Source organism: Chlorocebus sabaeus, chromosome 14 (assembly GCF_047675955.1).
Source record: "Chlorocebus sabaeus isolate Y175 chromosome 14, mChlSab1.0.hap1, whole genome shotgun sequence".
Taxonomy (NCBI): Eukaryota; Metazoa; Chordata; class Mammalia; order Primates; family Cercopithecidae; genus Chlorocebus; species Chlorocebus sabaeus.
The window spans coordinates 55,881,036-55,906,043 of NC_132917.1; the positions used below are offsets into that span (position 1 = coordinate 55,881,036).

The 25,008-nt window shown below is 38.1% G+C and overlaps 1 long non-coding RNA gene across 1 annotated transcript in view; it reads right to left on the reverse strand.

Moving 5' to 3' along the window:
• Window positions 1-2,458: 2,458 nt before the first annotated feature.
• Window positions 2,459-25,008, reverse strand: part of LOC119627238 (uncharacterized) — an 85,181-nt gene continuing 62,631 nt past the window's right edge. Inside the window, exon 3 of the long non-coding RNA XR_005243337.2 lies at window positions 2,459-2,938. This is a non-coding gene — a long non-coding RNA (uncharacterized lncRNA). The remainder of the gene's footprint in view (window positions 2,939-25,008) is intronic.

Below are 25,008 nucleotides of genomic sequence, written 5' to 3' on the forward strand. Positions count from 1 at the left end.
TAATCTCTGCTTTTTTGTTTGCAGACCTCCCACCGTTTAGCTCAGTGATAAAATTCCACAATAAATTTTGACTTGAAAGATTTTAGGATATCATGAAAATGGGAATGACGAATGAAGGCTGAGATGAGGCAAATATTTGGCAAATCCTGTGAAGCACTTAGAGCAAGCTTTATTAAGTGTGGTGGAATCAGATAATCATTACTGTTTTTATTTTTATCTGGAGTCAAACTTAATTAAAATAAAACATTTTCTGTGGGTTTTCTAATTAGCCTAACAATTTACTGGTCTCCAAAGATCTTTGTAGATGGTGACTTTGGCACAGAGTTCTAAAGCAGAGTACTCTCTAGATCTGGAAAGAAGTTGGAAAATAATTTCTTTAAAAACAAAACAAAAAACGTCCCAGGAAACACCATGAGAGAATGTTTTGTGACATATTGGGAATTCAGTTGAAAGGTATTATTAGGAAGTCGATGGCAAGCTGAGTCCCCAAATACTCAGTTTGTCATTGTTTAGAACCGCAGACCTAGGAGGAAATGTTGTAGCTGCCCTCTTGTGGCCAAATTGAAAGTTTTACCTCTTTGTCTTGATACTCTTAAGAAACGACGATACATTTTTTCCCTGGAGTTATTCATTTAATAATCTAAGAGAAATGAAACGTTTAACATTTTCAAATGGGCTCAAAAAAAAAAAAAAAAAAAGCTTCCCCCCAAAGCAGGATTCAGTAGGTCAGTCAATACATACTTTTTAATGGAGCAAAACTCCCGGCTATTGGTAAATTATAATAAAATCGTGGTCCCTTCCACCACACCCCAAGTAAAGTCATCTGAGACTTTTAAAGGAAATACCTGAGTCTACAAATACTTTCTGGTGGAGGTGGTGGGGGCTAACTGCAGAGGAACATGTAGGAAATAATAACGGGAAGTGCTTTGGTGCCTGTCAGCTGGGTGATCAAGGCTCAGTCACTTAACCCAAGAGCTTAGACTTTAGTTTTCTCACATGTAAAATGAGATTGCTCAAAGGCAACTTCTAATACCACTTTTAGCTCTAAAACTCTATACATATGTGACCGGATGGACAAAACAAACGGCTTTTTGGTCTCTGAAATTTCTTTCCTTTCTGCCTGTGTGGCTTTATGATTAGTGAACCAAAAAGTCGTGAGGGGAATTACGTGATGAAACCTTTGAAAATTGCAGGGCTACAGGGAGATTCGTAAAACTGCCCCCAATGGTCTTGTGAGAATTTTTCAGTTTATTTATACAAGTATTGACTTTATTAAGTATCAACTATGTGCTATGCATTATTCTTGGTGCCAGTAATACAAAATAAATGGAGAGGAGAATCCTTGTCTTTAAAGTGTTTGTAGTTTGAAGAAATCAAAATTCAATCATTTCTATGTAGCCTTACACAGTTTGCTTATATGTTCATACGGTTCTGGAAATATTAAGGGGAACTTACCTTAACTTTGTCTCCAAAGAGCTTTGAGGTGGGATCGCATTGAAGCTTAGCAAAACTCCCAGTGAACTTTGGCAAGCAGGGTCTGGACTCAAAATTCTGAGTTCAGGAGAAGTGTGCTCTTTGGTGAAGCTTCCAATGAAAGAGGTGTCCGCCTATGCCCTGGTCATTCTGGAAACTGCTCTTCCATGGGCCATTTTTTAACATAAAAGGAAATTCTAGTAAGTCCTATATCTTTTTGGAAAATGCCTTTTCTGTGTTCTGCTTTTACATTCATAGCATACTATGAAATGGCTAATTTAATAAGATTGTGTTTTAAATGATTTATGAATTTATTCAAAATTTTTACTTTATCAGGCTAAGATTGTTTTCTTGGGTTTGTTTATTCCTCAAGTCTTCGTGCATGTTCTGATGTCTAAAGAGAAATAATCTTAAATTTGGCAACACTAATTGTTTTGGATGTGAGAAAATTTAAGCTATACATTATTAAAATGAAAGTTGATTTATGTTATTAGTCATACATATATACACATGTGTGCTATGATTAGGTTACAGGAGCTTGATAAAAATGATTATTCTAGATTACAAGAAGTTCTGGGAGGACCTCTTGATGACACAGACTTTTTTCCCTGTTGCCTTGGTATTTTCGGAATATCTTACACATCATCTACTATATGTGGCTTTGTTGTAAGTTAGAGTTTGGTTAGATAGAACATTTGAACTCTATTCAACTTGGCAATGTGAAGAGCCTGGAGTCCAGTGATTCGTCTTTAGGGCGGTGTTTGGGGAATAACAAAATATTTCAGAATCATTAAGGGTATTCCAACAGGGAATTTGGGAGTGGTTGAGATGCTTTGTGTGCTTCTAAGAAGGCAGGATGGGAGAGATTAGAAGAGGAAAATGGTTTTAAGATTTCACTCACAGATTTGTAAATATAGTCAACATTGCTGCAGGTCCATAACACAATGAAATGATTACAAATTGGTAAAAAGATGATGGCTCTTTCTGGCCTCAGTTTAATGAAACTGAGATGTTAAAAAAAAAACAATTTACATATTACAAAGGTAGGGCTATTAATATGTGATATTAGAGCTCTTCCCTGGCCAAAACTATCTGAAGACTTTTAGATAAAGTCTTTTAAATAAGTTGGTGATATCATTTTGATACAAATGGCGACACCACAGATCACTTCTTTATACAGATTTTCATGTAGAGATGCTCTGAGGAAGGCACTGTGAAGTCCTGGGAAGAATAAAGACCTGGTTCAGAATATGCAGGGTCAGTAATTTGCTGGTTGTGTGGTGTTAGGTAAGTTCTTTAGTCCCAGGATTCACACTTATAAATTGAAGTGATTCTTCTTCTCTCATAGGCTTGTTCAGAAAAGGCTCCATGTTTTCTTCTTGCCACATCTTCCAGGTTTCTAGGAGAGGTTTGCTACATACCTAACTGATCTCCAAGATCATGTCAATCATTAAGGCCTAAAGAGCTAAAAAAAAAAAAAAAAAAAAAAAAAAGAGAGAGAGAGAGAGAACCACTTTAAATGTTATTGTTTGTGTTAAGTAGTACATGAAAATTTAAACTCCCTCTTTTAGCTATGCCAAACAAAGAGGAATGCATTTAACATTGAAGGCAAAAGAGTCTTTGCTCCATGGACTGTAAGGAAACTTGCATTTTCAGGTTTTGTTTAGGTGTGGAGATGTGGAGAATAGCAGGAGTTTACAATTTCTGCACACAGGGCTCAAAGGCTTATCCAGGCATTTTCTGCGTGGTTGTGTTTGAACCTGGTTGTTGATTGCTTTTCACGCAGACCTCTTTCCTACATTCATTTTTTTCCTTCATTTAATTCAGACATTTTAACCATTGGGTGCACATTACTGAACACAATTCTTGTGTCTTTATGGCTAAGACCATGTTTAGCAGCATTGCCTAATTTTGGATGCCAAGCTCAAATGTACGTGCAGATTAAAAGTGAAGCAGGCCCTATAATACAGCTGTGAGCACTGGAGACTGGTGAACTAGGGACCTCAGTCCAGACAGCAGCCACCAGTCAATGGCTTGTTGCTACATCACTATGTGAACTGCCTAGTGCCAGATCTTCCAACTTTTTTGAAAGCAGTCAGAAATACAGACTTGATTTTTAAAACACTGTGCAAATCAAACAGAGCCCATTGTCTGAGGACTGCTTGTTTTGTGTACTTGCATTCCAGATACAGTTAGCACCTCTTTCACTATCTGTTTCCTAATAATGTGATAGTTAAGAGCTAGATAAACTGGGATCAAATCATAGCCCCATCACATACATACTGACTGTGTGACTTTGGAAAGTTACCCGATATCTCATTTATGAAGTAGAGATGATAATAGCTCTTATCTTACTGGGTTTTAGGGAAGACCTAAATGAGCTGAAATATATAAAGTGCTTAGGATAGTGCCTGGGATGTAGTAGGTGCTCCTGAAGTGTTTAATATTGTTAGAGTCTCTTTTATATCATCTCACTAAGAAGCCACAGTCCTCTTGTGAGGCCTGGGAAGAGAGGAGGAGGAAGAAGGGAAACTACCCTTTATTGAGTACTTCCTGTTTGCCAATAATTATGCCATATGCTTTGTATGACATTTCCTCATTTAATCCTCATGTAGAGTCTTGAGGTAGATGTCATTTGCATTTTATAGTAGAGAGAATTGAGGCTTAATGAGATTCAATGACTTGTCCAAGGTAGAACAGGGATTTAGGCTTAAGTAGATCTGATTCCAAACCGATCATTTTACTAGAAAGCTTACCACCCTTGATCCAGGGAGATCTGCTGTGAATTTGATGCTTGCTAGGAAATTGCCTTCTAAATGAATCCACTTGGTGTTATGAGAAAAACTTAGGACTGTAATGTTTCCTCCCCACCCCCTGCAAACTGGGAAGGTATCAAGAGACCAAAATGACTTGGACAAGTCCAGCTTGGTGAGTAGATGAGTTTATTAAGACTTACATACAAAGCACTCCTGGGCGGTAGCAGGACAGCTCTAGAGATTCATTCTGCTTCCTATCTCTCATTTAAGCTAATTATTTGGCTCTTTGCATACTGTGCCTGTGTGATGGGACTGTTTTCCTTGGTACGTTTGGGTTCTCAGAGACACCTGCTCCTCGGCTGGGCATGACGGCCTTGGCTCACTACCTGACCTTTAAGGTTCAGGCAGTGGACATACACCCTTAAGTAACCTGGTAGAGGACCCATCACACTACACTTGGAGCCGGATTAACTAGGGAGAGCTTTGCTACTCATTAACCTACTGTCCCTGCTGGGCAAGCGTCAGCTCCTTGAGAGGAGGGGTAGGGTCTTTTTCTATCTGAAGCTCTCAGCATATTCAGTGAACTCAAATACTGACAAAGATATGAAAGAGGGACTCAAAATAGACTCTCACAGTTTTGGAGAGTCTGGACATAGCATGCAATGATAGATCTGGCCAGGCCAAGTATTAGCCTTTAATTCCTGCACTAAAAGCCCCTCAAATGCTACAACACTTGTGCCTCCCCTTCTAACGGTGTTCTTTATGGTATCAATTAATACAGTCAAAGTAGATGGGAGGTGTGAGGTGTGTGTGAAGGAAAGGAGGAAGGGAGCTAGAAAAGAAAGTGGGAAGCGTGTCTGTAGAGATAAGGAGAGCAGGGCTGTGAAAGGCAAAAGTCATTGAACAAACTTCCTGTCAGCTCCACAAAGTAATTTCAGCCTGGATGAACTTCCCAAATCAGGACAGAATCAAGAAGCACACGCAACAGTTTCCTTGGAAAGCCCTTTTCACCTAATTGGGCTCTGCTGAAAACAGCTTTTGTTTTTGGTAGGTGGAATAAAAGTATGAGAAGGTTACTCAGAATATCTATCTGCTGTTGTAAATCACACAAAGTTTTTCCCAGTTAGGGCTTAAGTCACATCCATCTACAACTCTGAAGCAGAAAAACATGTGACTCTTTCTGCTGGCTGATGAAATGTTTTCAAAGGATTTTAATTCTTCCATCTGAGAAGTTTGAACACACAACTTTCTAGTTTTTGCTTCATTGACTCAAATGTGTTAGGAGTCAGTGGAATGACCAAAGTCATGAACTAAATGATTAATAGGTCTGTTTTTAAGAATCAAGTGGAAAACAAACAGAGAAACGAGAACTACAGTTCCCACTCTGTCCCTTTATCACTTTGCTCTCTGTCTCCCAGGAGACTGAGGGACAGTCAAGGCCGCTGAGTCACCACCTTGCTGTTCCCTTTCAGTCTCTCCAGATGGAGTGCCAAGGCCGCCAAGGCTGCGCCGCCCCATCCCGGGGGTCAGGCAGGCTCACAGATGGGCCTTTGGAAGTAATCCAGATGCAGAGCAACGCTGAGCCCATCCATCCAGAGCCAAGTGTCAGTGTCTGAATCAATTTTCAGCAAGAGCTCTTTAATAAGCTTAATATCTAGAGTCCTGTACTTCCTGGCTGAAGGAGCTCTAGCAAATTACTTACCCTCCCTGATTCTCAATTTCCTCATCTGTGAAATGGGAATAATCCTAAAAGCTACCTCATGTGTGTGATAATTAAATGAGTTTTACCATATGTAAAAGGCTTTGTGCAGTGACTAACACATGTTCATTAATATTGTAAATATTAATATAATGTTTTAGAGGTGTATTGATCACAAGAGCAGGTGACTATATTTGCACTGGAAATAACCCTTTTCAAAGTGCTTTTATTTTGTGAATGATTTTAAAAGGCATTTGATGTGAGATCAGGTACCTTCATTTACCACTCCAAAAATGAGAAATAGAAATCTCCATTTCTATTATAAGCAGATTTTTATTCCTTTGTGTAAATTATCAAGATTTTATAAAGGGATATAATATAATCTTGTTCCTTGCAGGGGGGACATGGGGTAATTATACAGCGATAACATGTAGGTAAAGCAATGATCAATTAGATGGATTAAACATGATTAAAAAAAGTCAAAGAGGGTAAAATCATTTTTTTTTCTTTTTAAAAGAAATAACTTTGTTCCATACTTACTGTTTCCATATACTGGACTGTTTCTCATTTACACTAAATGGAACACAAAATTGTCAGGCCCAAATAAAAATTTCACAAAGCTTCGTTTCTAGTTCATACCAAAGGTGTTTCCTGATTAGTATTAAGCAGCATTATTAATTCTCAGGGATTATCTTTTGACATTTTCCTGTATCACATTTTTGTAGGTAGGAGAACTGATCGGAATTATAGCGGCAAAGCAGAATTCAGAACTGGGCTCTGCAATCACAGATCTTCCCTTCGTAAAGTTGGGATGGAAGAGTACAGTATAGCAGAAAGCCACAGGCTTTAGAACCGAGTATAGCAGAAAGCCACAGGCTTTAGAACCAAACAGATCTGTATATGAATTCTGGATATACCACTTATTACTGAGTTTTCAATGCATTAGTTATTTTAATAAATTTATGGAACAAACAAGTGGTTCTCAAAATTTATCATGGAACAGATTTACCTAGAAGGTATGTTAACACACAGATTGTGGACACCACCATAGAGTTCCTGATTCGGTAGGTCTGCTGTTTGGTCCCAAAATGTGCATTTCTAATTAGTTCCCAGGTGATGATGGGGGCCTCACTTTGATGACTAGTAGGATAAATGTTATACTACTGGTTCGGCTTAGATGGTAGGTTGTGAATAGCTGGTTAACTATTTGGGGCCAGTTTCCGTATCTATAACTGGGAAGAATAATTGGAAAAACTTGGCTTCCCATAGAGAATAGAGATATTGTATAGATACACCTAACACTTAGTGGGCAGTCAATAAGTAGTAGATACTTTTCTCTTAGAGTCTGATACCCTTGGGTTCAAGTTCAAACTCTGCTGCTTGCCAACTGAGTGAGCTGTTGTGAACTCCTTGTTCTCTTGAAACATCATTTATTTGTAAAGTGGATGCTATTGACTGAACTGTTCCTCCCTGACTCTCCCTGACAATTCATGTGTGGAAGCCCTAAAGCCTACTGTATTGGTATTTTGCAATGAGGCCTTTAGGAGATAATTGGGGTTAAACGAAGTCATGAGGATGGGGACCTCATGATGGGATTAGTGCCCTTATAAGAAGAAATACCTTCGAGCTCTCTCGCTCTCCCTTTCACCCTCTGTCTCTCCGTACCACCCCCACCCCTCCACCATGTGAGGACACAGTGAGGAGGTTGTTGTTTGCAAGCCAGGAAGAAAACCCTCACCAGGAACCAAATCAGCTGGCACCTTGATCTCATACTTTCTGGCTTCCAAAACTGTGAGAAATAAATTTCTGTTGTTTAAGCCACTCAGTCTATGGTATTTTGTTATGGCAATTCTAGCTGACTAATACAGTGGAGATAATTCTACCCTGTAAATTATGGATATAATGAGATACTGTGCATACAGCACTCAGAACAGAACTGGCTTCTTGTAGTGATGGTAGCTAATGAGTGTTAGTGTTGTTATTTAATAAGAACAATCGCCATTCTGTCCTTTCTTCCAATTTCTTTGCAGGATTTCTCCTCATGTAAACTTTGCTAAGTACTTTCCAAATCTGATGGTCAACTATTGTGGGGCATGTGGATGAGATAAGAAGTGAGGGCTAATTTAAGTCATTGCCTTTTAACTTTGTTGCTACAAATTAATTTCCGTCTCAGCATCTCATCTTGAGACCTCCCCATATTTATGTAAGAACAAAATGGTATCAAACATTTTTATGTGTTCAGCCTGTTCAAGAGAGTAAGCCATCTTGTATGGCTCATTTTTGTGACATTCCATTTTTCAGAGCACATTGGTCAGTCGTCTCCTGGGTGGTATCTTGCACATGTGTTTCCCATTAAAGTAGCAACTAAAGAGTGGCAACTGTGAATCTTTTCTGGCTGGTGTTTATGTTCCCTTTTCTTCTGTAACTAGCTTGGGGTGGACCTTTTTGGAGGAAGGGAGGGGGAGGCTTATTTATGAATTGAAAATTGGACTTGATGCATATGACACTGGGTTATATTGCTTAAACTAGCTATGATGAGATTTTCTCCTAGTTCTCTCTCTCTCACTAAAATCTCTTCATGTATAAGTAGATTCCTCAAGGCCTTATGCTTCTACACTGTTAAGCACTTAATTTTGTTTTAAAAATCACATTAAAATATGAAAGACTTAATTGAAGCTTTAAAAGTAAAAAGAAAGAAATGAAGTCAAATGCCTCTGATTATTTTAAGAACAATATTTTATCATGGTGAATAACTATTGGAATCCCCTCAACACAAGTAAACAAGCTGTTGGGGGTCATTTTAATAATTTTTGTATTTTTTACTTATCAAAAAGACATTATGTACAGCCACTCTGTAAAAAGTTTGGCAATTTCTTATAGACATACGTGTAGGATGTGACCCAGCAATCCCACTTCTAGGTATTTACCCAGGAGAATGAAAAGTTATACTCACAACATAACTTGTACATAAATGTTTATAGCAGCTCATTTGTAATTGCTAAAAACTGAAAATAACTCCGTGTCCTTCAATGGGTGAATGGATAAACAAACTGTGGTATATCCATATAACAGAGTATCACCTAGCAATAAAAAGGACAGATTATTGAGACATGGAGCAACTTAGATGGATCTCAAAGGTATTTTGCTGAGTGAAAAGTTACATGACAAAAGTTATGTGACATTCTTGACAAGACAAAACTACAGTGACAGAGAACAGACCAGTGGTTTGCTAGGGCTTAAAGCAGGAGAGGGACTGTAAAGTAGTAATGTCAGACAATTTTTGGGGTGCTAGAATTATTACCCTGACTGCAGGGTTGGTTCCATGAGTCTATACCTGTAGTAAGATTCATAAAACTATACACCAAAATAAGTCAATTTTACTGTGTTAATTTAACGAATAATTTATGATTTCAGGGGGAATAGAGAAAGACATGATGTCTCTTTCAGGAATTTAATGACATCCCAGTATGGTAGGCAGTGAGGTTTTAAACGTGTGTTGAGTTGAATCTATTATGGAATTTCTGTGCAGGTTGGAAATGTCAGGAAGACATTTATTTTTGCTTGCTGTGCATAATGAAGGAATGAAGGAAGGATGGGTTCAATTTTACCTTTGGTTTCACATATAACAACCAGAAATCATAGGATAATATAATGAGTTAACAATACTCATAAATTTCTTCTTGAAATCTCTAAACCTCATCACTTATTAACTTTCTGATCTCCACTGCATTTCAGAAATGAATTGCATCTGGATTCTGAGTCTAAGATGCCCGAGATGGGAAGTGGTTGGGTCAAAAGTGGGAGTTCACCTTCCTTTATGCAGCACATCAGCTCTTCATATCCTACCATCTGAAACTAATTTGTTGTACGTAATTTATTCCATAAAGTTGCTGGAATAAACAATGCATGCAAAGCTCCTTAGATATGTATTCAGCAGGGACTTACTTGGCTGTCTGTGATTTTTCAGCTCTCTCAGTGCTTTCAGATGTACCATCCAGCACTTAGGATGTCATGTGGGTTCTCAGAGGGCCTATTATGTATAAACTAGGGTACTTGTGTGGGTGGTTTGCTATCTGTAATTGACATGACATGGGCCATGGTCCCCATTCCCGAGTTGTTCCTCTGTCTGGTTCAGTGAGGTAGTAATGGGGAACAGACATGCCCATCCTGTACCTCTGGTCCAGATAAATACAACAGGATTGGGATTGTTTGGTCAAATGTGTGAGAAGTTACAGTGTGGTTTGTCATTTGTCTCCCAGGAAATGAAAGGCACCTCAGATGGTGCATTTTCCACTGTGGAAATTAGTTTCTGGGTGTAGCCCAGCTTCACTTCTGTGATGTGGATGCAAAAGCATTTTATAAAGTTCCTCATATGCTTCCACCTCTCATCCTTAATGCTGTGAGATTTGCTGGGTGATGGCATGATATAGAGAATAAGACACAGTTGACTTCACAGCCCTCACAAATTTCTTTACAGTCCTTCCAACACAGCACTCTGAAACTACACATTTCGAATTTCATTTTGCCTCTTTCAAAGAGGGGCTATCCTAGAGCCACTATGGGCCACTTACAGTGTTCTTTTTCTCAAAAATCCAAATTTTCATTTTGTGCCCATAATTTCAAAGCAGCAGGCTTAAATGATTCCCTTCTGAATCCTATTCCATCATAGTCACTTTAAGATAGAAAGTACAGATAATTACAGAATATTTTAGAATAGTTGTCAGTTCTACACCTATCGTCTTGAGTTTCTCCTTGTAGCAAAAGAATTGTCCCCTCTGCAGGAATCATACTTGAAGGGCTCATACTTGAACTTTAGTACGTGGTTTTCTCTTGCCTTATATTTCTGGAGGCCAGAAGTCCTTATGTTATAGAGAAATATTTTGTGAGCTTCTTCTATGTACCAGGAACTGTTCTAAGTACTGAAGAAATAAGACAAAGTCACAGGCTTTGTGGAGTGGGAGAAGAAAGGGGATAGACAAGGAAATAAAAAGATAATTTCAGAGCCTGTGAAATACTGGGAAGGAAATAAAATATGCAGTAAGATAGTGATTGTAGGGGTGGAGAAAGCGCATTATTTGAGATGACAGGTGGTCATGGAAGGCTACTTTGAAGAGGTCACATTTGAGCTGAGTCCAGAAACAAGCCAATGCAAAGACTGAGGAAAGAACATCATAGAGGAGGAGGCTGTTTATGCATCAGGCAGTACAGGCAGTTTTCATGTTTGAGGGGTGGAGGTCTCACTATTGTACCTAATAATCATCATAGCAATAAATACCTAATAATAATAAACAATTAATTAACTGTTCCCTCTCCTTAAAACCCTGGGCTGGGTGGGTTTGAAGGTCCTGGTGTCTAAGACAGGATTACTTCTACCAGGGAACATACGTCACAATTCTGTTAACTTGGGGACTACTGTAGTCCCTGCTTCTGTAGCTGGTCATAAGTCCTATCTTGATCATCATTACATTAATTCTATGTTCCACCTATTCCATGTTCCCTTGCCCTCTGCCAGAATCTTGGCTGGTCAGAATTTTTTACTTGGTGGGGTTAATCTAACCTTATGCCTATGGGATACAAGTTCTTAGTGATCTTATCTTTATTAGGTTACCACAATTTCCCATTGATGAGTATTTTTGGGCATAGGACTACTGAGCTGTGTACCACGAAATCCCCTGGCTCCCAGACACAGTCTTCCTTGCCCCTGCTGTGCTACAGCAACCTGATTTACCCTTGGTAACTGAGGGTACACCTTGCCTGCTAGTGGTATTAGGAGCCCCAAGGAGTCTCAGCTTCCAATTGAACAGAACAATGTTTGGATATTAACTGTTTTCTTTCTTTCCCTTTTTCTGCTACTTCATTTGAAAGGCATCAGTGGTGACTAACTTCATTTGCTGTGGAGAGATTTCTTTGATCAGAAGCAGTACTATGTGGGATACCATGATGGTGGATAAGGCATTCTGTAAGATGATCGTTTTGATGGAAGGAATGCATGCAGAGGAGGAAAATCCAGATCCAGAGCAAGTGATAACTGCAGTAAGGACCAAACACTGCTCATTCCATGAAGAAAGAGGTCCAGTGTAACCAACCTGCTACCAGGTAGCTGACTGATTACTTGGGAATGGTGTCATATAGGGGAATCGGTGTTGGTCTCTGCTGGCAGATTGGGCACTCAGTAGTGACCATGGTTGGCTTGCCCTTGGGAAGTAGAAATGCTTGTTGCTGGGCCCATGCATACCCCCATATTGCCATCATGGTCACTTTGTTCATGAGCCCACTGGGTGATGACAGGGGTGCTTGGGGAAAGAGGGTGACTGGTATCTGTAGAACAGGTCATCTTATCCACTTGATTATCAAAATCCTCTTCTGCTGAGGTCACGCTTTGATGAGCATTCATATGAAACACAAATATTTTTACATATTTTTGCCCACTGAGAGAGATCTATTCATATACCTCTCTCCAAATTTGTTACCAATTTTCCAATCATGTTCCTTTTAAGGTCTTGAGCATCCAGATAAACCATTAGCTATAGCCATTCACATTGTACATAGTTGTACATCTGGCCATGTTTCTTGCTAGGCAAAGTGCACAACCAGGTATTCTTCTCACTGGGCAGATTTCCCTTCACCACTGTCCTTCAGGGATATCTCACAAAAAGCACTCAGTAAATGAGTGAGAATAACACGCCCAAATAAGAAATACATTGCCTTCAAAATCCAAAGAGGCCCAACAGGCATTATGCCTCTTTCTTGGTTGTAGGTGGGGTCAGATGCACCTTGGAAGGGATATCACAACATGCCCCACAACACTGGACCCCTAGAAATTTCACTGAGGTAGAAGGCCCCTGAATTTTCGTCAGTTTATTTTCTACCCTCTTATATGCAAACGTCTTATCAATAAGTGGTAGAGTAGTTGCTACTTCTTGCTTACTAGGTCCAATCAGCATAATGGTATAATGTAATGAACTAGTGTGATATCTACCTGTGAGGTAGAACAGTGAAGGTATATTGCTATCTTTGCCAGCTGAAAGCAAACTGCTTCTGGGGGTCTTTACTAATAGGCGTTGAGAACAATGTGTTTGACAGGCCAATAGCTGCATGACACATACCAGGGAATGTGTTACCTTGCTCAAGCAATGAAACCATACCTAGTACAACAGCTACAGTTAGAGTCATCACTTGGTCAAGTTTATGATTATCTGCTGTCATTCTCCAGGATCCATCTGTCTTCTGTATAGGACAAATAGGAAAAATGAATGGGGATGTGGTAGGAGTCATTACCTCTGCATCTTTCAAGTCTTGAATGGTGGTGCTAATCTCTGAAATCCCTCTAGGGATGTGGTATTGCTTTTGGTTTACTACTTTCCTATGTATGGGTAGTTCTAGTGGCTTCTGTTTGACCTTTTCCACCTTAATAGCCCTTACTCCAGAGTTCAGGGAACCAGTGTGGGGATTCTGCCAGTTACTGAGTATGTCTATTCCAAATATGCATTGCAAAATGGAGAAAAAAAACCACAGGATGGCTTTGGGGACCCACTGGACACACTGTGACATAGGCCTGAATTAAACTGATTTCTCCTAAGCACCTACTCTGACTAGTGGGCTATAGTGACTTTTGGATCTCCTGGAATTAATGTCAGTTCGGAGCCTATGTCTGGTAATCTCCAAAAGGTCTGATTATTTCCTTTTCCCAAACTCACAGTTCCCTTAGTAAAAGGCCATGGATCCCTTTGGGGTAGGCTGAGAGAAATATTATTAATTTTTGGCAGTGTATCAAGGTCTTTCTTCAAGAGTACCTGGCTTCCCCTTCATTCAAGGGGTTCTGGGTCTGTAAACCAGCTTACGTCTGGGAATCGACTGAGTGGCTGTGATGCTCTTTATGGTTCAGGTTTGACTTTTATTCATTTGACGTAGAACTTTTCTGCTTATACAGATCAAGTAATAACTTAGTAGGCATCCTAACTATTCACTTCTATAAACACCATGATCAAATAGCCAATGCCATAGGTCTGTGTGAGCCAGGTTATTTTAACTGCTGCTTCGATTCTGCTGTTCATTCTGGTAATCATGCTTACCATGCCTTTGGGGGTTGAATGCTGCCACTTGGCCCCTCCCATCCCAGAATCTAATTATTCACATTGCATTTAGGTTTTCCAGTTCAGTAACTGCAGTTCCCATTGTGAAGTCTGGCCTATAGAAAAGAGCAATCACAGAGCTCTTCAAGGATGCTGGGGCTCCGTTCACAAATTTATTTCTTATAATTACGATGAAAGATATGTTTACTGGACCATTCTAGGATGGGTTAGTAGGTCTTAAATGAAAAATCCACTCTAACATTCCAATTGTCCTAAGCCTTTCAACCCCTTCCTCTACATTAAACTTAGGGATATGGGGCATTTCAAATTTGCTAATGGTGGGCTATCTTTTGATCCATGTTTTAGCCAACCAATCAACCAACCAACCAGTCAAACAATTATAGCCCTTTCTAATTCCCCAAGCTGAAACCTTAAACACAGAATCTCTGGTTAGTGAGCCCATATCAACAAATTTGACCTGATCTTATTTCATGTTCCTTCCACCATTATTCCACACACTTAATATTCCATTCCACACATGTTCCATGGATTTCTGTATAAGTTAGAAAACCTAAGTACTGTAGTTCTTTTGAAGTACAGCACACCTTGTCATGGGCCACACTTTCTGCCTCACCTGTAGATGCCTGCTGGGACTTGAGTCTAATTATAGGTCTAGAAGCAAAGAGGAGTGTGGGGGTGAGTGGCGAGGAGACTCAGCATTGTCTTGCATGGTAACTGCCTCAGGGGAGGTCATTATACTTTCCTCAGGCACTGCAGGGTTAATCTCCTCAGATAGGAGTGGAGAGGACAAAAACTCATCAAAACTTAGAGGCTTAATGTCCCCCGCTTTGTCACTGTCTTCTTACATATGACTGTTCTAACATTCAGGATCCCCTTCCTTCTCCATCAATCCAATCCAAGAATTGCATATATTGGTCTAGAATGCAAGGAATAGTCAGGCTAGAGATATAAATTTGTGATTCATTAACATATAGATAGTATTTAAAGATATGAAACTAAATACCTAATCCCTACTTTCCTTCAGAAGAGACTAGGTGGAGAAAAGGCCTCAAGACCTAACTAGAAGGGTTTCTAAACTTTCATATTCAGATATAACTATTTCTCTGGAAAGGAGAGTTAAAATGATGATTTCTGATACAAACCACTCATTTCTCATTAATCTACTTGTTATCCAAATAATTTCTGGAGCCCACTATGTGCCAGGAAATGGTAGTAGGGATCACACAGTGAACACTATATAGTTCCAGCTCTCAGGTACCTCTACTCTGGTAGAAATTACAGACAATAAAAAACTCCAAACAAACAAATATATAACCAAATGTCAGGCAGTGATAGACACTATTAAGAAAAATAAAGCCAGATAAGGGGTAGCAAGTGATGGACTGGAGGGGCTGTTTTAAATAGGGCAGTTGGGGAAGGTCTTTCTTAAAAACTGTGGAGACAAAGTAAGATCTAGCTATTTAAATGTCTGGAGAATGAAACAGAGTTGGTTGGGTATGGCAGGCAAGGAAGAATGGAAGGAACCAATAGAATGAAAAGCTAAGAGTCTGATCTGTAAGGGTGGGTAGGGAGAGAAAAAAAGAGCCAGGGAGAGAGGAAACTGGCGAGGTGGGAGGAAAGGAGGAGGAAAAGAGATATAGATAAGCCAAATGGGCTGGGGCTTTTAAGAGTTAGAAAATAGACATTGAGAGGCTCAGGAGCAACTACGGGGGCATTAAGAACCAGAAGATATTCCTAGAAGTAGTGCTGAAAGTTATAAATTGTTTTTATGCTCTTTTTCAGATATAAATAGAAGTGGAAACTATTTTTTGAATGACTTATGGCCATTGGCCTGTATTTCTTTTTAATGCAACACTCCACTGAAACTGGGCCATATGGTTTATATTTGAGTTATATTTAATAAACATTAAATTTATGTTTCACATTACCTGCAGGAAAGTGAATTCAGAGATCCTGCATAGTAGCCTTTTCTCTCTTCAGGGAACATATTCAGCTAAGTCCATAAAATAGATATACATAACATCTGTACAGTATATAGTGTGATAGTTGTCAGAATCAAAATGGAGTTGCTGTGCCAAAAAAAAAAAGCCCTCTGCCAAATTGAGCTGGGAAAGGACATGAAGAGAGGATTCTCATTCATAAATGCCAGAAAACAGAAACTATCACAAAAGACTGCAAAAACTGCAACCTTGCACAAGCTTCTGCTAGGACCTCTGCTCAGCAGCTGCCTGTCCAACCTTGGACTGGTGTCACTCTTTTTATTGATCCTTGTAGCCAAAGATAATTATCTCAAAACAATTAGGTAATCCTCCTCATTTTTTCTTTAAAAATCTTTGTTTTCGTTTACCTTTCTGAACATGCAATAGTTTACTATGGCACATGTATTCCCATTGGAATGCAATTACTTATTCCCAAATACGTATCATATTTTTAAGAAAGCTTCTCTCTGATTGTCATTTAAGTTGATATAAATGGCATCCTGAAGTGGGACTTGAGAAAGGATCACTATCAGAAGGAACAGGTGATTTCTGGGACTGGTATGCAGTTCTCATTTGAGACTTTTGAGCTTTCTGCTTCCATGGCTCACTTCTGCCCTCGTAAGTCTTTTCTCAGGTTGAGCCTCCCTCTTTTGGTAGAAATTCTTGACTTTATTCAGGATTTGGTTTGGTTACAAGGCCACCTTACATAAAAGACCTTACATCCCTTTTATGATGATAAGATGTGTGTGTGTGTGTGTGTGTGTGTGTGTGTATATATGTTTCTGACAAGTCATTTTTGGTATAAAAGACAGGTGTCCTTTTGGTTTGAGTAATCTTGTTTCTGTAGAGTTTGCGTTCTGTCTTTGAGGCACATGTTACCTGGTGAATTTACTTTTGGTTCTTTCCGTGTGCCTAATTGAATATTTTTTTTCATCCGCACGCCTGGGTTAACAGTTTTGTGAATACTCTTATCTTAATTTCATTTTAGCTTGGTTATGTGCATCTGTAAATTATTTCACTCCTTTCCCTTGCTTGCTTCTAAAAATCTTCCAAGAGTAAAAATAAACATCCTAAATGGTGTGTGCTGGATGGTTAATTAAAAGCCACTAGTGCTGTTGCCACCATCTAAAACATCAGTACAAACTCATGACATTGTGTAACAGGATTTATAGGATGTTCTTTGCTCATCAGAGATTAATAAGAATCAGAATGGAATCCTTAAACATTAAGGTATACGAGGTCTTCTGGGACCCCAGACAGCTATATTAAGGCCCATAATTGTGCATGTTTCTAAATGGCCTATACATGTGCACATTTCTAAACTGATGAGCAAATTACATCAGGGAAGATTCAGAGCCCAGATGGTCATTGTTCAAACTGTCTAAAAACCTCTAGAATGATATGGGTAACATGTAGAGCTTTCCAAGTTATCTATCTCTATTTTTTTTTCTGCCTATTTTGAATATGCTGATTTTTCTACAGGTGCTGAGATAAAACTTAGTGATTGTGGCATTCTAGACAACACTAAAAAAAAAAAAAAAAAAAGAAAGAAAGAAAAAAAAGAAAAGAAACCCCTAGAGGACTTTCAAATTAATGACTTTACAAATTACAACAGCTTCATGGTAACCAACAATCTAAACCAAAGAGTAATGCCTTTTAATGTACATTTAGGTGTGTCTAACAATTGCTCAGGGCAATGGAGCAGTTAATTGAAGGATTGATAGTCTGTAACTACATGAATGTACATAAAACTTAGGCTCTCAGATCAAACAGGTCAAAATCTCAAGCTCAGAGTAATAATATAAGGTGTCTCTGTCTGTCATAAATATTTCGTTGCCTGACATGCAGGGGCCAAAAAGAAAAAGCCAAAAAAAAAAAAAAAAAGCTTGCTAAAATGCTTCCCTACCCACATTAACTAGTCAAGCAAACCAGAAGCGCAAATGAAAAGAGCGATTTGTTATTGAAAATTCAAGGCCACTTGGAAATCCATTTTTCTTGTACAATTCAGCCAGTTCTAGCTAAAATGTAAACATTGAAAATTTAACTCTAAACTTATTTGAAACTAAAAAAGGGATAAAAAGATTTTTTTTAAAAATCAAACTACTACAGAAACTGCTTTACCCAAAATTTTGGTCCATAAACTTCATTAGATTATGTATCAGGAGAAATAATAGTTTTAGCCACATAAATGGATTATATTTTGTCAGGAATGTAATATGGATCCAATCGTCTTTTATAAGCCAGTGAGTTTGTATCTTTCACTGTCTTGTGACTAAAATTCTAAAATGAAAGCTATAAGATCTTTGTGTACATATGTGTTTAGGTATGTTTACACATATGTGTATGTATCATGTTATATGTTGTATCTATATTTTAAAATCTAGTATAGTCGGACAGAAATCCCTTAGGAAATTCTATTCAGATTGGCTTAGATAAATGGAGCACTCATATAAAATATATGGTAATTAACCCAAATGCCTTTTAGTTCATGTGACTTAAGCAAATCTTTAAATAGGCTAGTTTTAAAATCATTGGTAAAATAAAAATAAAAATGTCTTCAAAATTGTCTGTATACATTTTTCCCAGGGTCTGCTGGTCAGACAGTTTCATATTTGTCTCTGCTGGATGTTTTAAGGTGTCCAGGTTTGACACAAAGGTTATAAGACTAAACCCAGCCTAAAAAAGAATGATCTTTGTTTGTGTAATTGCTCGATAAGACTATTTTAATATTGTTGGCTTAATACAAACAGCTGTATTTATCAGCAAAATACACCTATATTTAACTTTAAGATTCTTATTTAGGTGAGCACCTGATATTCACAGGTTAAAAAATGGTTAACGAGAAAATAACCTGAAATGATGACTAGAACTTTTTCTAATATCTGTTTTCATAAGTAATTTTCATAAATTTTTAAAAGATAAATAAATTAGGTAATGTGAAAGAGATAACTGTTTGTAACTAAATTTTCATGTAATTTGAGATTTTAAAGTTATGTTTTGTGGAATTAATAGATATAAATTACATGTCTGGATGAAAATTTCCAAATAAATTAAACAAATAAAAATCTGCTTTCTCTTTATAGCTGGGAACGTTAGTTGTATTACCAAGGCTTTGACTGGAATATCATATTTGAAAATGCACATAGAATGCCTGGCTTCAAAGCTGGTTTTCAACTTTAAAGTGAATAGATTAAAGATGTCACTTCCTGACAGGTCCAGGAACCTTAAGACTGTAGATAAAACTAAAGTCTGCTTTGGCTTGGCTTCCTAGCCTCAAGAGGTTTTTAAATTTGAGATTCCTAAGTGACCAATTTAGAAAGAAAAAGTTATGTTTCTAAAGAAGTTATAATACACCTGTTATGTAATGAATTATTTCAAGTCCTTGTTATCAGCCTATAAACTAGACTAGATCATGAATTCTCCAGATCCCTCCAATTCAACTTTTTTTTTTTCTTGAAATTATTAAAAATTGAACTTCTCTTCCTGAAGCTTCATAAGTTGAAACTAGACGAATTTTAAGAAACAAGTCTCATGCCTGATGTAAGGGTCCCAGAAAAAGTTCACCAAACTCTCCAATTCCTTAACCAGAGATATTTAAACTGAAAACCAGGACAAGAAGTTGAAGTTGTTACACCGTAGAGAGCTTTTCCGAAGATGTCAGAACAAGATTCCATATTATGATGAGACTCTTACCCCTCTTAACGTCTACCTTTTTCTTTTGGCAGGATAATGGTCCTTTGATTTATTCCATTGGTTGTCTGTAAGCATAGGTTTTATGGCTTTAAACTACATGCAAACTGGGATTATCATATTACTGTTAATCTTACTTTGAATTTCCCTTTCTTGAATTTGCTATCTGTTACCCATTACATTTTTTCAGAAATACAACTTCTAACAGAATAATGCTGTCCTGGCACTTTGAAGTGATAGCCAAAGGTTACAAAACAGACAAAACTGAACTTAATAATGAACTGCTGGTAGACTTAGCCTGAGAGCCTCTCCCTTCAAACCTTCTTTGTTGCTCAAATGTGGCTTTAAAAGGGCTTTAACACTGATTCCCAGCTGCTATTCACACCCTCCTATATGAGACCAGACCAGCAACCTGGGCCAGATCCATCCAGGCCAGGCATTGAGGGATATCAAAATTTAAATATAGGATAATTGATCAGTGATGTTTTTGGAGAAAGATATTGATCAAAAAGGGGGAAATGTAAAAGTTGTCAGAATAAAAATAGAGTAACTCGTGTTAAAAAAACTACCCTGACAAACAGAACTGGGAAAAAAATATGAAGAGAAGGTTCTCATTCATAAATGCCTGATAAAAAAACTATCACGAAAGACTTTGCAAAAACCAGACCCTTGCACAAAAAAATAATTCTTTAAAGACATTTGCCAAATAAGTGCCTGCCCAACCTTGGACTAGTGCCACCATTGTTACTGATCCTTGTGGCCAAGGATAATTATCTTAAAACAATTATCTAATCCTCCTCAATTTTCCTTTACAAACCTTTGTCTTCCTTTACCTCCCTGAATATGCACATAGTTTACAATGGCACATGTATTTCCATTGCAATGCTCTATTTCTGAATAAATATCATTTTCTTTCAGAGAGCCCTCCTGTTATGTAGGTAAACAATACTATATGGTAAGTATCCACAAAATTTACATAATTACTTGTATCCAATAATGTTCAATCCATATCAAAGCATATTTATTTCAAGACTGTTGCTCTTCTGAAAACTCTTGATTTTATGAAGAAGAATAATATAAATTAGGTTTTTAGTTGTTTACTTCCCTTTTTACAGTGTGTAAAGTTCCTTAGGAAGTGACTTTGGTTTTTTTTGGTTTGTTTGTTTTTTTTGAGACAGAGTCTCACTCTGTTGCCCAGGCTGCAGTGTAGTGGCATGATCTCAGCTCACTGCAAACTCTGCTCTCTGGGTTCAAGCAATTCTTGTGCCTCAGCCTCCCAAGTAGCTGAGATTACAGGCGTGCACCACCATGCCTAGCTAATTTTTATATTTTTAGTAGAGACAGGGTTTCACCATGTTGGCCAGGCTGGTCTCAAAATCCTGACCTCAGGTGATCTGCCTGCCTCGGCCTCCCAAAAGTGCTGGAATTACAGACGTGAGCCACCATGCCTGTTTTGTTTTGCTCACTGCTTTATCGCAAGTGCTTAGAATAGTACCTAGCACAAAATAGGTGTTCGATAAATGAATTAGTGTGTGAAGTATAATGAACTTACTAGTCAAGCCACCTTGACCGTCCAACCAGAAAATTCTGGAAATACATGTGAATTTAGACTCGTTGAAAGTAGAATTTAACGTGTTATTGTTATTATTTTTTAGAGACAGGGTCTCACTCTGTTGCCCAGGCTGGAGTGCAGTGTCATGATCATAGCTCACTGACACCTCTAACTCCTGGGCTCAAGCAATCCTCCCACCTCAGCCTCCCAAATAGCTGGGACTATAGGCATGCACCACCATTCCTGGTTATTATTATGTTTTTACAGATGGGGTCTTGCTATGTTGCCCAGGCTGGTCTGGTCTCAAACTTCTGGGCTCAAGCAATCCTCCTGCCTTGGCCTTCTAAAGTCCTAGGATTACAGGAGTAAGCTGCCATGCCCAGTTACTATGGTATTTTTTAATAATAATGAACTTTGTAGCACTTTTTCTTATAGTAACATTTATTTTAGTGCTACAAGTGGGAAATAATCCTTATTCCAATAGCAATACCTATTTAATCTCCATGAATACTTAAGTTAAAAAAAATAACAAAGATAAACCAATAAAAAGTTATTCATTTTTCTCCCAAAATAGAAAAATGACCAGCAACTTTTAGGTTGTTTTACTGGTAATGTATTTAGCAAAGAAGGTACAAATGTATCATAGGCATAAACATGCAATTAGATTTGTACTTCTGGTTTCAGTGATAAGTCCACAAGAATGGTGGTAAATGATAGGTGTTTCAGCATCTTGGGATCACCTCCCTTGTAGAAACATTTCTCTTCAGGGTAAAATTAAGACTGAGTATTTTATTGGATGACCATGAACACATCACAGCAAATCTAACTTGAGGTATTTACTGGTGCTTGTTTAGATGCTGAAGGCAATGCATTAGGAACTGATGGTGACTGATTCTTATCCAATCAGTTCCTGATGCAGTATCTGCGACATCAAAAACTATGTAATAATTATATTAAGTATCATTTGTTTCCAAATGCAGCAACTGTATTCTCTTTTGTTCCTTCATATGAAATTTGCAATTTAAAAAACTCTTTTTTAATGTCAGTTAATAAAGCAATCCAAAGTCATACTAACAAGTAATTTCCCCAATTTACCAAGACAGATATATTACAATATAATGTGTATGACTAACTTAGCATAAACACTTATTTCATGGCAAACTATTGTTGTAGTGTGAATAAGCATTTATAAAGGGTTTTTTAAAACTAGCTTTTTTTTTTTTTTTTTTGAGATGGAGTCTTGCTGTGTTGTCCAGGCTGGAGTGCAATGGCACGATCTCAGCTCACTGCAACCTCTGCCTCCTGGGTTCAAGTAATTCTCCCACCTCAGCCTTCTGAGTATCTGAGATTACAGGCACCTGCCACCATGCCCGGCTAATTTTTATATTTTTAGTAGAGATGGAGTTTCACCATGTTGGCCAGGCTGGTCTCGAACTCCTGACCTCAAGTGATCCACCCACTTTGGCCTCCCAAAGTATTGGGATTACAGGCATGAGCCACTGCACCCAACCTAAAAATAGCTTTTCTTAAGCCACTCAGTCTGTTTTTAAATGATAATTTAAAAAATATTAAAGCCCTCAAGTGGATTTAAATGAGAAAATTCTGATGAATTGTTTAATTTTAGATTCATTGATTAGGATGAACTGTATTTCATTTTCAAGATAACTTTATTATGTTTTCCCCCTGCCAGCTTTATTGAGGTACAATTGGTATACAGAATCTTCATGCATATAATCTGGTAAGTTTGGACATATATATACACTGATACTAGCATTATTACAATCAAGGTAATAAACATATTCATCACTTCCAAAAGTTTTCTTGTTTATTATGTTACTTTAACCACACTAGAATTCTAGCTCACTGAAATGATAAAGTTAGAATTAGAATTAGTACTATGGGAGGCACGTAACAACTTGAAGAATGTGGTGGCCAAATCTATAATTCTGAGAGCGTTACTGGTTTTCTACCTTATTAATAATTTTGCGGGCCATCTTTTGGAGAATCTCTCTTTAGAAAATTCTAGTTGATCCTCTAGAATGCCTCCAAATATAGAATGAATGAAGGAGTCTAATATTACTTAGCAAATCCATCATTCTGTCCGGTGGGACTTCTAGTTTACATGGGCTGTTTTAGACATAAGGGGTAGGAAATAATTGGGTAGGGAATTCAGAAGTAGAATAGAGGTGGAGCTGAGAGGTGAAGATCATAGAAATGGAGACTGAAGAATCCACTTTTGGCTTTCTGTCTCATTTATTTGGATTCCAAATAGGCTTGAGAATTAAGGTTAATAATATTTTCATTTTACGGATAGTGAAAATTTGGAGTACATTAAAGTATCTTAGGGGCATATTTTCTGGCTTATTGTTTCTCTCTCTAGAGGTATTATCTATGATCAAATATAGTATCTCAATTTTTTACCAGACATTTCCCTAAGATCTGTGTGTCTTTTCTAAAGGGTATGCAAATGAAGCCAAAGGTCTTGTAAGCAGAGTGGTCTTGGAAACCCTAAAAACTCCTTCCTGAAGACGGAGCCCCAGGAGGAGGACCTGAGAAGCCAGTTCATCATGATGTTCTCCTCTAGCTAGTTTTGTCTGTCTGTAGGTATAGTTTCTGGGTTTTGCAGCAAGATTTGACAGATTAGGGACTTGGGTTAACAACTCTTGTGGTGGTTGGGAAACCAGTTGGTATTGTGTCATTTGTGTGCTGGGATGAACTGTGATAAGTGAAAGTAGGTGAAGAATAGGCTTTAGGAAGATTTGATTGTTGCAAATATGCTTTATGTGATCTTCCTCAGGTAGTGTCATTAATTAAAAATAATAGGGCGCAGCCTCGTCATAATTTTAGGCTTCTTTTGGCTGTTATCTGGAGTGTCCAGTGTAAGACTGCAAGTTTTAAAAGCCCCAAAGACTGGGATACAGTTGGCTGGGATGATTGGATATTAAAATGTCATCTTTCATTACAAACTACTGCAGGGAATCAGATGGGGAAGGAGAGATTCATCAGGGTGGGTGAAAAGGTCCTCTAGGCCAGTGGTTCTCAAAGTTGAGCAATAATCCAGAGGCTTGTTAAAATATAGATTGCTGAGACCCACACCTAGAGTCTCTGATTTAGTAAATCTGGGATGGGGCCCAAGAATTGGCATCTTTAACAAGTTCTCTAGTGATGTGGTCCAGGGACCATAATTTTAGAACCAGTGCCCTACCCTAGTCAGAGACTATTTGGGTTATTGGAAACAGGTGATCTTAATTAAACAGGACCTTGGTAAGTGAATGTGATGATCTAGAAGGAAAAAGGCCAGAATTGAGCACCTATAGAAGTTCAAGTCCTAGTAATTATTGTAGTTCAAGAATGTTGCTTGTTGAATGTCACTGTATTATTATAGGTCTTTAAGGAGTACATTTGTAACTTCCTGTTTTCATTTCCTTTCACCACAGAGAAATCACAGAACAGAAACTCTGCTTTTCTCTGGCCAACTAATCATTACTCGAGTTTGGAAATATAACTAATATGCCTGTAGACAATGCAAAATGATAGTAAACAATACAACTGAGATTGGCCACTATAAAACAGAATCCTAAAATTCAGGTCACAGTTTAGAGCATTGTATAAGCTGAAGAGTATTTCCCCAGTAATTGAGGTGTCTATAATAGAACTAAAAAGCAGAGGGTGACCCTTTCCAGGTATTTCTAGAGTTTTTCCAGAGAGATCCTCCTGGTATGTCCATGCCAGGTGACAAGCCCAAATTGAGTACCTTGCAGGGTTA